The sequence below is a fragment of the Pyrgilauda ruficollis genome, unplaced genomic scaffold (assembly GCF_017590135.1).
Source record: "Pyrgilauda ruficollis isolate IOZ18807 unplaced genomic scaffold, ASM1759013v1 scaffold5, whole genome shotgun sequence".
Taxonomy (NCBI): domain Eukaryota; kingdom Metazoa; phylum Chordata; class Aves; order Passeriformes; family Passeridae; genus Pyrgilauda; species Pyrgilauda ruficollis.
In genome coordinates, this window is record NW_024526599.1 from 17734457 (window position 1) to 17747206 (window position 12750).

Here is a 12750-nt window from a genome sequence, read left to right on the forward strand (position 1 = left end):
AGGGATACAGACACAGACGGACAGACAGACACACTCACCGTTACCTGGTAACCTCCGCCCGCCCATGCCCTTCCGCACTGCGCGCGCCCCGCCCAACCTGGACCGCGGAGCGCCCGAGGATCCCCCGCGCAACCGCCGGGGCGGGCGGGAGAGGAGCGGTGGGCGAGGAAACTCCAACTCCCAAGGTGCATTGTGCGGGGGGCGCGGCGCCCCCAGGGCCGGCGGCGGTGCCTCCTGGGAATGGTAGTTTTCCACTCAGGGCACGCCCCCGCCCCATGACGGGACTGGGGCGCGTCCAGCGTTGTTGTGAGGCCGGCGGGGAATCGCCCAGTGTGTTTTTCTTACAAAATAAGATAGGAAAACGGCGATGAACTCTGTAAATGCTTTTGGCTGAGGGAAGACGAGTAAAATCGTGTCGAAACCCTAAGCGTGGACGAGGATCAGCTCTTGCCCTCCTTTGGAGCAGTGTCGACTACTCTGTTATTGTCAGCTTTCTGCGTGTTTCGCTCCTTAATTTGTGGCATGGAGTTTACGCATCTAGGTTCTTTATACTTTCCTTTGGGGGGAAAAAATAAATAGAGAGTTTGGCATTTAAAAAAATGATAGTTGTGCATGAAAAGCTTGTGTGCTGTACTTGGTATTTAACTGAAGTTAAAAAGAAATGCAGAATATGCTGAGTAGGAAGCGACTCTAAGATCCAACTCTGGCCCTGCAGAGGACACGCCAAGAGTCACACGATGTGCCCGAGAGTGATTTGCAAACACTTCTTAGGCTCGGTCAGGCTTTATGCTGTGGCCACTACCTTGGGGAGCCTGTTCCAGTGCCCAGCCGCCCTCTGGATAAAACACTTTTCCTAATGTCCAACCTAAACCTCTCCGGATGCAGCTTCAGGCCCTGTGACTGTCACCACGGGGAAGAGATCAGTGCCTGGCCCTCCTCTTCCCTCACAAGGAAGCTGTTAGTCCTTCAGGGGACTGGGCTTGGATGACACGCTCAGGATTTCTATTTCAGTGAAGCTGGTATCACATATATGACCTTCATTTGGAGGGGATGGTCCCTTGTGAAAACCCCCAGCATTTTCAGCATTTCCATTACGCTGAGTTTCTAAAGCAAAAGCATTTAGCATTCACATAGGCCTCATAACTGATCCTGTTAGAGAAACTTACTACTGGTGCAACATGGGAATGTAGTTAGTCCTCATGTCTCCCATATTAGGACTTATACTAATGTATTTTGCTAAAGAAAAAAAAAAAGATACATGAATCCTTTTCAATGATCCATTAATCTGTCTGTAATCTAGAAAAGGAACTAAATAATTGGAAAAGCATCAAAATAAAGATGTTTCAATAAAAGTAATTTTGTTATCTCCAGCACATTCCCCCATACCAAAGTTCTGGACAATACTGAGTGAGTGAAAGAGATGAGCCTAAGACAGTCTGTTAGAGCAGAATCTTTCTCCCATTTCTACCATGAGCTACTTGACTGCATAGCCGCAAATGAAATTACTTTGAAAACAATCTACAACAGTTTGATAGAAGCTCTCTGTGATGAATATATAGTATCAATCTCTACTGCAATTCTGCAGCTAATAAAGAAGTTAGTTTATTGGCATTTTTATTATACTTTTAACTAATGTCCTGTTTTTCTGAACTTGGGTATCATGTCTGGATAGTCATCACAGTATTGGCAATGTTGCAGTTGACAAGATGCTTTCTGTTGTCTCAGTGACAAATCTCCCATAGCATGGCAGGTGGAAGGAGAACTCAAGAGAAAATACTACCCTTAGTACACTGACTACAATTTATTTTTTGCTATGCCTTATTCTTAAAATACAGCTTCCTCATTCCTATTGTTTCCTGCAGGAAAAAACCCAACCAAACAAACTTACATAAAAAATACTCTGTCAAGGGGAAAAAAAAAACAAATTGACTGTAGTATGTTTCAGTAACAATGGAGTATTTTAGTATTTTAGTATAGTCCCTTATATGTCATAACTGCGTGTTTTCCTTTGCACAGTATGAGCTTACAGCATCATTACTCTTATTCTTGCTTGACATTTGGAGGATGATTTTTTCTCTTCTTATTTTCTTCCCCTATTCTGGAATTGGCTGCAAACTTGTTAATGTGTTTTCTTTTCTTTTTGTTTGTTTATTTATTTTAGAATGGTTCCTCAGAGCCATTTTTCATTTGGGATGGAGAATTCAAAAAGATACGAACAGGCATGAAGGAATAGTGGATTGCACTGCAAGATGCATGATTTCCAGTAGGTGGTTCTCCACTACTGCTGTAAAATAACATCTCAGGATTTGGGAATGATTATGAGGCAAAACTCATATTACTTAAAGAATGTCTTTTTAATTAAATAAAATAAATATATTTTGGGGAGGGGGGGAGGGAAATGCTACATCAATGCTAATGACCCTCTAAACAGACAACAACTAAACCCCCCTACAAAGATCTCTGTTAAAAGCTCTTCCTGCAGCTTCATGTTAATGAGTGCATCCCCACAGAAACTGAATAGATTATCTTTGAGATAGCCCAATTTAATTAGGATTGAAAGCCATGTCAGAGACATAATTATATTTTTCTTACACAGCTTTTGGCTGTATCCTGTTAATTTCTCTTTATCATTCCAAAGTGAAAGAAAGCAAAATACAGGCATGGACGGACTGGAGACAGGAAGAAGTGAAAGATTAATGTTTTATTGAGACAGAGGAGATGTGAGAAGAATCTGGGGAGAGAGATTTGAAAGCCCCTGAAACAGATATAGTAATTAATTGTGCATTTGGTTCAAGCAGTAGTTGTCAGTTTTTTCCCTGATTTTGTAACAAAGAGGTTTTTGCTGCAAAATTTAAACTGTCCAAAAATGATCAGCCTACCATAATATGTATACACACAGACTACCAAGCTACTATACTAAACGTATTTTTTATTTCTTTGCATATCTTTAGATTGGAAAAAGTCTTTTAAGGCAAAGAGTTTCAAGTTTATTTGTATAGAAAGATGAAGTGTCCACTTATCTCTATGAGGTCTGATAAGAAGCTAAGCAGGGGAGAGGCATAGGCATTTAAGACCACAAAGCCAAGCTGTAAGCTGGGCAAGATTCACCAGTTTAATACTAGTGAAGAAACTAGGACAAAAAGAAAACCATTTTTGATGATCCACTGAAGAAAAACAGTCATCAGAAGCAATAAAGGAAAGAGGAATAATTGGAAGATAGGTATTAGCTGACTTAGTCAGATCCCAGGAAAAATCTTGGATAAGAATGGACAGGATCCCCGTTGTAAACATTTTCCACATCCTTAAGAGTGCAGGAAGTAATCCTCTTGGTGCTGCTATTATCTCACCAATCTGTAACATTTGCTGTTATATGCACTCCAGGTATTACATTCTAGAAAATATTAGTGACTGGAGTCAGACCAAGTGATAAAGTGATGGATGGACCCACAAGACATTTGTTTTATTAAACACACTTATTTCACACAACCAGCACACATCGGGATCACCAATGCTGCCCTGCCTAGAATACCTAAGACCACATTTTTCTCATTGTCCTCTTTGAAGTCAGACTCCATTGAAATCTGTTTTAAAAACTATGTTAAAAGAGGTCCATAGAGCACAGAAGTTGGCAAGATTATGAGTATTATTTCACTCTTTAGAAATCAAATAAAATTTTACAAGCACCGTACAAATATGGGGTTTAATCCAGATGTCTCTCTATGCTGTTGAATTCAACATTATATTTTATATATCGTACTCTTAATTACATTGTCTAATCTTTCTTTTTTTCCTATTTGTAGTCCGTTAGCATCTTCAGTTTATTCCTTGGCCAAAAAAGATAGTCCAAGAAGAAACAAAAAACTTCAGTTGTTCTGAAATGATAGATTTGACTTAACCAGGTATATCTGCAGACTCTTCAGAAAAGTGAGTAGGAACAGCCTTTAATTCACAATATTTTGGGTGGTTGTTTTATACAAGGATATTGCCTAGTCACTTCCACATTATTTAGATTTCTGGAGTCATGACATAAATATGTGCTACACTGAACAGATAAGTAAATTAAAAAGTGAACAGGAAAAAGATAAAATTATGATACAGTTTAAGAATACCACATAAATTTTTATTTCTGAATTGATTCAAAGAACAAGAATATGAAAGAAATAAGTAACCCCACCACACACAGAGAAGTAATCAGAACCAAGAATTCTCATTTGCAAATTAAAATTCTAAGAGGAAAAGGTTGTAGATTCATCCTATTTTTTTGCTTTGTAGCTGGCAATCTGCAGTTTATCTGATATCAGTCACTCCTGTATATTCATAACTAAGTGCTTTCTCTACACTGTGTGGCTTCAGTTACATTGAAGACTTACCAGCATTAAAATAGTTAGCATATTCATGCTACAGTGAATTCTTCAAAGCCACCTAATATTTTTTTCATATGTGTTTATATTTCTTTAAGTGGAAAGAAATCTGCTGAAGTTGTGGGTCATTTTACAGCCACTAAGCTTTTTGCTAGCGAACATCCAATCCACAAAAAGAAAAAATTCCAAATAATTCTGTGGCCTTTTGTTCATAGTCAATTGTGCTGACTTCTAACAAAAAAAGTTTTTATAAGGAGTTTCACTGCAGCTACACAGATTTGATTAATTTTATGATGTTCTGCATTTTATCCTATGGCAATAATGCTTTTGAAATAGATACTTGCTTTTGTGATACTGGTTTTGCAAGTATAGAAGTAACCAGTATGATGGCCTTGCATGTCCAATGACTATATACACACATGCCTATATATATATGCAAGGATTTAAACTAGAGTAATTTTGAAAGATTTTTAATAACTTTCTAATCTAAATCTTTCTGTCGCATTAGTAATTTAATTACTTTCCTGGTTCCTTTCTTTTTCTGGTGATAGAGATTTGGTGCTATGTGGTTCCAATTCTGCTGTTGATTAGGGCTGGTACAGATGGACAACAACACTAAATTGATCAATACCAAGGAAGAGGGATTAGTTGGTGCACCTTTCCAAAGACATTCCATACTTTTCAAAAAGTAGAATATAGGAGAAGGATGTCTTTGAAGATGGCAAAAGGAAAACTGAGGCCAGCAGGAAGCTTCCTGTGTAAAGAAGGCAGGAGAAGGCAGGATATGTAAGCTGTTCTTCTAAATAAGGCAGAAGATTATGGGCCATGTTCTTTTCTTGGCACTCACACTAAGATCTTGAGCAGGTCATGCCAGATACATTTCCTCACAACATAGTTTAATTCATATTTGTTAATATTTTGAGGGTTATGAATAGAAGACAAACACCAGCAATGGAACTTGCTGTGATAATTTTTTTTTTTAGAATCACTCTGGGCTTTCTCTTGAGTCCACTGTTTTTTTTTCCATATTCTGCCAAGAGGTGTACAGATCTAGATGTTTGTTAGGTCTCCAACTCTGTGATGTCTTCCTATGTATCTATACTAGTTACACTGCCTTTGCTACTGCCTATTGAAAAAGATGGGAGGAGTTGCTTATTTTATATTTCTAATAAGAATTGGGGATTTTTCCCCCAATTTTTGGTGTGCGATAAAATAATGTCTAAATATGTTGGATTTACTGGTCCTATTATTCATGATAATGATATGTTGCTGATTTCTGTATTATATATGTGAAATGACAGATTATGAAATCACTGAATTATGCACCTGTTTCTTAAAACTGCATAAAAATGAGGTAAATTATTTTTAAAATGGAATTTATTTTTGTATATTTTATACATACGTCAGAAAATAAGGTGCCTTCATTCTGTTTCTTCAGAATAGGTATGAAGTTCTTTTCTGCTTATCTCTTGGTCTCATTAGGGAATTGCATTTATTGATGTAATATTTCAAATTGATCATGTGATTATGTAACTTTTAGAGATCGCATACTTTAGAGAACACATACACAGGTTACAGTAATAGGCCCTAGTCACTATGTGCAACATGTTTGGTGAATATATAAATACGGCAAAATCTTCATAAGTTTATAGATGGATTGCTGTCTTTTTGGTGCAACTTATTTCTACCCCTGCTTTTTATTAGGATTGTGTCAAGCATTTTGAAGACAGCATGCTAAAAATCAAAGGAGTTTAAAATATCGTGAAGCTTTTTTTTCTATTAAAAAATACACACTCTTGGAAAGAAGGCTGCCTTTAAAAACATTAACCTGCAGAGGTTTTTAGTCATAACGCTGAGTTTGGCTTATCTATTATTTAAGCTTTGTTCTGTTTCAGAAACAAAATATTGGTATGGGAGTACCCACATCATTACTCTTTCATAATGTGCTGGTTTCGCAGTCAAAAACACCCAAAGTTAAGTTTACTCAGATATCATGATTTTGATAGAGCTGGTCAGGATAGGTTTTGGGGTTGTTTTGTTTGTTTGTTTACTTGCTTTTACCCCTCAGTAAAAAAAAAACCAAAAAACCTAGCATCTAAGTTATGAAACTAAGCATTGTATTCCATTTCAAATTTTCCATTTATTATTGTAACAGTTCAGCATATGTAAAAGACCATTTCATTATGGTGGATGTACAGTGTTGGATGCACATTTTCAAATACATAATCTCAGCCAATCCTAGAATGAAATACATTACATATTCTCTATTTTGCCCTTAGCATTACACAAATGAAAACAATGCAGAGAAGAGCATAAACAAATTGATTTATAACAGATAGACGTATATTTTGACAAACACAATTACCATGTTGTGGTTGTACAATCTTTGATCCTTCCATATTTCTACAATGACAGCTGAAGGTGATTTAAAATATTCCCGAATAAAAATCATACAAATAATTTATAAAGGTATACTTTTTTCTCATTTTTAACACCTGTGTAACAACTCAAAAGGGAAGAATTTATGGTTCCTTGTATTATTAAAGCTTATTGTATGCTTGCAAATCCTTTTGAGTCTGAATGATGAAGAATCATATAATGAATACATTATCTTGCATTTGCTGATTTTACAGTCATGGAATCATCAAATGATTTGTCTTGGAAGGGACTTTAAAGATCATCTACTTCCAACCTCTCTTCCATAGGCAGGAACACCTTCCACCAGACCAGGTTGTTCAAAGCCACATCCAACCCGGTCTTGAACACTTCTAGGGATGAAGCATTCACAGCTTCTCTGGGCAGCCTGTTGCAGTGTCTGGCCACCCTCACAGTAAAGAATTTCTTTCTAATATCTAATCTAAGCCTGTTCTTTATTCAACTTAAAGCCCTTACCCCTTTCCTATTAGTGCATGCCCTTGAGAAAAGATTCTCTCCAACCTTCTTGTAAGCTCCCTTTAGGTACTGGAAGGCTGTAATGAAATCCCCCTGGATCCTCCTTTTCTCCAAGCTGAATGACCCCATCTCTCTCATCCTGTCTTTGTAAAAGAGATACTCCAGCCCTCTGATCATCTTTATGGCCTCCTTTGGGTTTGCTCCAACAGGGCCATGTCTTTCCTCTCCTGGATGCCTATGAGCTGGAGGCAGTACTCCAGATGAAGTGTTATTATGAGAGTGGAGTAGAGAGGCAGAATCAGCTCGCCTGACCTTCTGGCTATGTGTCTCTTGATGCAGTTTGGGATTAAATTTGTATTCTGGGCTGCAAGCACATGTTGCTGGCTCATACTTAGTTTTTCATCCACTAAGCCCATCTCTTAAGATCTGCTCTCAATCCACCCATCACCAGCTGGTATCCATGTCTGGGATTGCCCTAAATTGTTAAACTTTTGTCAGATTAAAATACCTGGAGAGGTACTCAGCTGCAAGTGCTAATATAATGGAAAAAAAGACCACTGATTTCTTGTGCTAGCTTTTTCTTGTAAACATCAAAAAAAAGGTATACAGTGGATGTAATACATCTAAATGTTCTTACTTTTCTTGGAGGAAGTCTAAACATCTTGATTTAGTAGAAGTGAAAAACAGCATTTTATCCTTTATATATACTCTATGACAAAATGATAGAAGGGTTATTAATGATCCAATGCTTTCCTTCACTTCTGTGCAAACTCTTCAAAGAGCATCAAATCTGAATATCTGTGGGAACATCCAGTATTTACTGGCCACATTAAAGTTTCTGACATTATAGAGCCTCAGATCTCACTCAGTGAATTTCTTAAAAGGGACAAAGATTCTTTCATGTACCCTGAGTCAGATGTATGCCAGAAATATCAGCAGGCTATTCTTCCAGAGGTCAAAACAACAGAAACTTTACTGTCAAACTTCAGAAAATCAGGGAACTTTGGCAAAAGGTGAAAACAACATTCATTCAACATAAAGCATTTCACAAAGCAATAACTTAGCCCTCTCTAAGCCCATTCAACCAAGCAAATGCCGACCCACCCGATTTTAAGTTACTCAAACTTTGAGAAGAGGGAATTAGAGAAGAAAGCAAAAGGGAGAAGAGATGCAAATATAGCTACTACTCCTGGTTCCAGCAGTGTTTCAGCTGATCAAAACCCAAGGGAAGTAGGGTCAGACAGTACACATGCCTTGTGCTCTGGCTTAGGTACATTTTGGCTTTCCTGGGCCCTTCTCTCAGGTGGGATTCTGGTCTAGTAGCCACTCAGGAGCTGGGTTAGGGGCTCCAGGGGCAGGGTGTGGAGCATGGCCTCTGGTGTGCCAGGGATTGGCAGCCCCTGTGGGGGCTGGGATACAGCCCCAGGGATGGGGTGTGTGGAGCGGAGTGTTGCCTTGCCAGGGCAAGACTTGGTTTGCCCCTTTCCCCACACAGGAGCCTGAAATGTTTCAAGTCAACCATCTCCACCTGTCTCTCATGAACATTTGTCAGTTTTCAGTATTGAATGTATTCCAACAGGTCTAAAAAGACATTTCTCTCTTCCTTTTGTGCTTTTATGACATCCATTTGAAGGTCTTGCATTTAGTATGTTTATTTTTACAAGACCATTCTAATGATGGGTAGCATATAGACTTCTTGAATAGATCTCTGACTTGACACTGCATATAAATCTTGTTTAACTGAACCATAGTCATGTATTTTAGCCATCTAGTCTTTGTTTAAAGCCCTCAAGTGATGGGCAATCTACTTATGACCCACAATAAAATGTTGACTTTATTTTCTTAATTTAATTTAATTTATTTATTGTTAAAAAATCCAACTGTAAAATGCCATGCCTTTTTTCTACTTTTGAAATTCAGAGCCCACCCACTGAGTAACTATTGGTTAGGAGTCAGACTATGAACAGGTATGTCCCTCTTTGAAACAGTCATTAGTCATAGTAAGATTCTCAGTAAAAATTATTTGCTGAATGATTTTGAATTTTTGAATGTTGCTTACTGTAGGTTCCTCAGGAGTAATTAATAAAGATTTGAAATTCAGAATATGAATTTAATTAGTGGATGTAATGTAAGAGTAAAGAGAAATACTGCCAGGCAACCAGATTCCAAATAGTGCACCAGAAATTATTCTGAGGAAGTTTGCAACAAGTATTAGTCTTCAATAGGATGTACGTGAAGGGCAATACAAGGCCCTGAGATGAGCTCAGTTGGACTGAGTGTGGGTGCTAATAAAGCCATGGTTGCAGGTTTGATCCCCATATGGGCCATTCACTTAAGAGCTGGACTTGATGATCCTTGTGGGTCCCTTCCAACTTAGAACATTGTGTGATTCTGAAAAAAGTTGGAGAGAGACCACTTACAAGGGCGTGTAGTGACAGAATGAGGGGGGAGGACTTTAGACAGAGAGAGAGTAAGTTTCGATTAGATATTAAAAAGAAATTCTTTACTGTGAGGGTGGTGGAACAGAGAAATTGTAGATGCCCCATCCATGGGAGTGTTTGAGGCCAGGCTGAATGGGGTTTTGAGCAACCTGGTTTAGTGGAGAGTGTCCCTGCCCACAGCAGGGGGTTTGGAACTAGGTAACCTTTATGGTCCATTCCAACCCAGGGCATTCTATGATTAGATTGTTGAATGTTAAGCTCATTTTATTGCTATTCAGTATTTCCTTAAGACTTCTTTTTTTCCAGCACATTCCTTTAAGCATACTCATTTACTGAACTCTTTGGAAAGAGCCAGCATAGAAGAAGGGCAAATACTCAGATTGTATTTTAAAACATTCTTTGATGTATTCATCTGGCTCTAAAAAGCTTGTCTAGAAAATTATTTTGTCTGACGAAGTCACTGAGATGCTATACTTCTCAGTGCCTTGACTAAAAAATACATCAGACAAGATTTTTTGGTACTTTTTTCTTGATCCCTTCAGTTTTATCTGTACTATGTTTGTTACTTTGGGTTAGGTTTTATTTAGTATATTTCTTTTTTTGTTACACTTCTGACATGTCACTTCTAGTCTGAGTGAATATTGTTTTTTCCTTAAATCCACTGAATCTGTTACTTTCTTTATGTACCTCTGAAGCCTGAGATTTGTTCTGTGACTATGGAAAGGACTGGAGTATAAAGCTGAGTATGATACAGAGAGCAATTCCTTGAACCACAAGAGTGAAAGGGAATAGATGATCCTGTGTTATTTTTGGTATATTTTTGTTTCAGAAGTGTTGTGTTAGGCGCAGAATAACTGTCATCTTCTTATGTTGCAATTTAGTCTTGATAACTGCAACTTCTCAGCAGCATTCCAGTCCAGTGACTCATAGTAGATGTAAGCCTCCACTCTGCAGAATTTAATAGCAAAAACAATCGCAGCTTGGGAAGGGCTCTGGAATTATTTGCATCAGTTTAAGAAGATTTAACTACTTTGAGTTCTGTCCAGAAGTTAAAGGTAAACATTTAGGGTACCTATGAGGGAAGAAGGAAGATGTATGTCTAATTTCTATGGTTATGGTTTTAAAGTAATTTGTTTTTTGAAGGTCATATAAGTGGTGTAGTATTGATAAAGAGGTACGGATATTTTACCAGGATCTAGGTATTTTCCTGCATTTCTAGGTAGTTAATAAACCCACTATTTTAATCTGCAATTTCTAAATTTGTATTATTACGGGCTATATGAACAAGGCTGATTTTAGAACCTAAAAGTAAATAAAATAATTAATTATTTTTCAGATGAGGAAAACAGGGCATATTTGTAACTGCACCAAATTTAAACAAAGCAAAATCTGTGCATGAGTTTAATAATTTGAATTTTAAGAAAGCAAACAAAAAAATTTCCAGTTATTTTCTATCCTTTTGGCAGATTATCTCTTACTATTATTGTATTTATTAGCAATGCAAGTCTTATTGACGCTGTGCCAACAGAAAGAAACAGGCATCTGTATTCCATCTAGTTTGCTGTCTCTTAAATTCAAAAAACATAAGAACATTCTAATGGTCCAAAATTTTCACAGTACAGAACTTCTTTGATGTAATCAAATTTATTCAGTAATTTGTTATTTAAAGACTTGGAAGAAACATCAGATTCAGGAGAAATTTGAATATAGGATTGACTCTGTGTGTATCCTTTAAAGAAAGCCTACGCACAGAGAAGAAAAAAAGACGTCTTTCTAGAATTTTGATTCCATAGCTTTGGAAAAAAAATACTGCCTAAAATGCATATTCCAGGTGTAATCTTGGAATAGTAATGAGTGACCCCAGGGATAAAATGTCAAGGTTTCACAAGAGTTGCACTTGAACTCAATTTGTTTAAAACAGAAAGTGATTTTTTTTCAGCTAACTGTTAAGGGGCTTGTGTTTCAACTTGAAAATATAAGACCAAGTTTTTCTCACTCTAGCATATGATGTGTGATAATTAATCCACATGTCTGGTGTCTGAGATTAAGATTTTCCTGGAAGGGGATATCCCCTGTACAAATTTCTGGTTTTTTGTTTTTTTTTTTTTCTTTTTGTTGAATCAACACAGGTGTTATAAAACTAGTCTTGGAAGTCTCTCAACAGTTGTTAACTCTTCAGGTTCTTCTGTGACTGATTAAAACTTGTAATTTTTTGCAGGTTTTTTGAGTTAAAGAGTTTATGCCTGCTGAGAAACTGGCTTAAAGGTATGAGGTCTGGGACTAGCACTGGTGATTGTCCTCTGACTCATCTGGGTCTATCTGCTGGCTAGTGACAGAAGCAGAGAAATGCTTTTAAGTCACCCATTTGCTTTCAGAACTTGAGTTTTCAGGTCTCTTCCTTTTTACGTTCTCCCTTTCTATGGAGGACCACAGTATAAAGATTTTGGTTTTCCCTATCCTACTAGAGGTCCCTCTGTGCGTTTTTTTACCCTGTGTCCTCTCTGTTTCAGTGTTCCCTGTTTGTGACTGGTAGATTTGCCAAATGGAAGCCTCACTTTCTCCCTCTTTATGAGCCTCTTGTCTTACATCCATAGCGAGCTTACATTGTGAGTGGCTACAGGATCAATACTCCATCTTGAGTTTACTGTCCAGCTTGCTTTCTTAAAAATGAAACTCCAGGATTAAAATATCTTCACCAATTTATTTAAATTGTCAAATTCAGAAATTTATGAGACCATTATTATATTTTGCTATGTCTTTTGAGCATGTTTTAGTTCAGCACTAAAGCTGACATGCTAAGTTGTCTCCCAAGTGGCAGCTCTTATGAAGGTTTGCACAAGAGGAACATTCTATAGAAAGAGGCATCCTTAAATAGAAAGGTGACTTCATCTGAAGATAACAAACTAAACCAACTGCACACACTCCACTCCTCAGTTATTCCCTCTTCTTGTGCAGCTTGCTCATAGCAGCTCATACATGCTGTGAGGGACTTACCTGTCTTGATTGTACCTCACAGTGTTCTGTTGTTTTTTGCTTTTTTTTTACTAACATAAATT

The 12750-nt window shown here is 37.6% G+C and overlaps 2 protein-coding genes across 4 annotated transcripts in view; one reads left to right on the plus strand and one right to left on the minus strand.

Annotated features, from left to right (window-relative positions):
- PCM1 (pericentriolar material 1) overlaps window positions 1-159 on the minus strand; it is a 40648-nt gene extending 40489 nt beyond the window's left edge. Inside the window, exon 1 of one of the 2 annotated variants that reach the window (XM_041479709.1) lies at window positions 45-159. The gene's annotated coding sequence lies outside the window, so the exon portion shown is untranslated. Of the gene's footprint in view, window positions 1-38 lie in introns of both variants that reach the window. The other variant, XM_041479707.1, reaches the window with a different exon arrangement.
- The window catches only part of FGL1 (fibrinogen like 1), a 31997-nt gene continuing 19390 nt past the window's right edge, over window positions 144-12750 (plus strand). The window contains exons 1-4 of one of the 2 annotated variants that reach the window (XM_041479740.1): window positions 144-185; window positions 2162-2263; window positions 3801-3924; window positions 11913-11959. The gene's annotated coding sequence lies outside the window, so the exon portion shown is untranslated. Of the gene's footprint in view, window positions 186-2161; window positions 2264-3800; window positions 3925-10658; window positions 10750-11912; window positions 11960-12750 lie in introns of those variants that run through there. The other variant, XM_041479741.1, reaches the window with a different exon arrangement.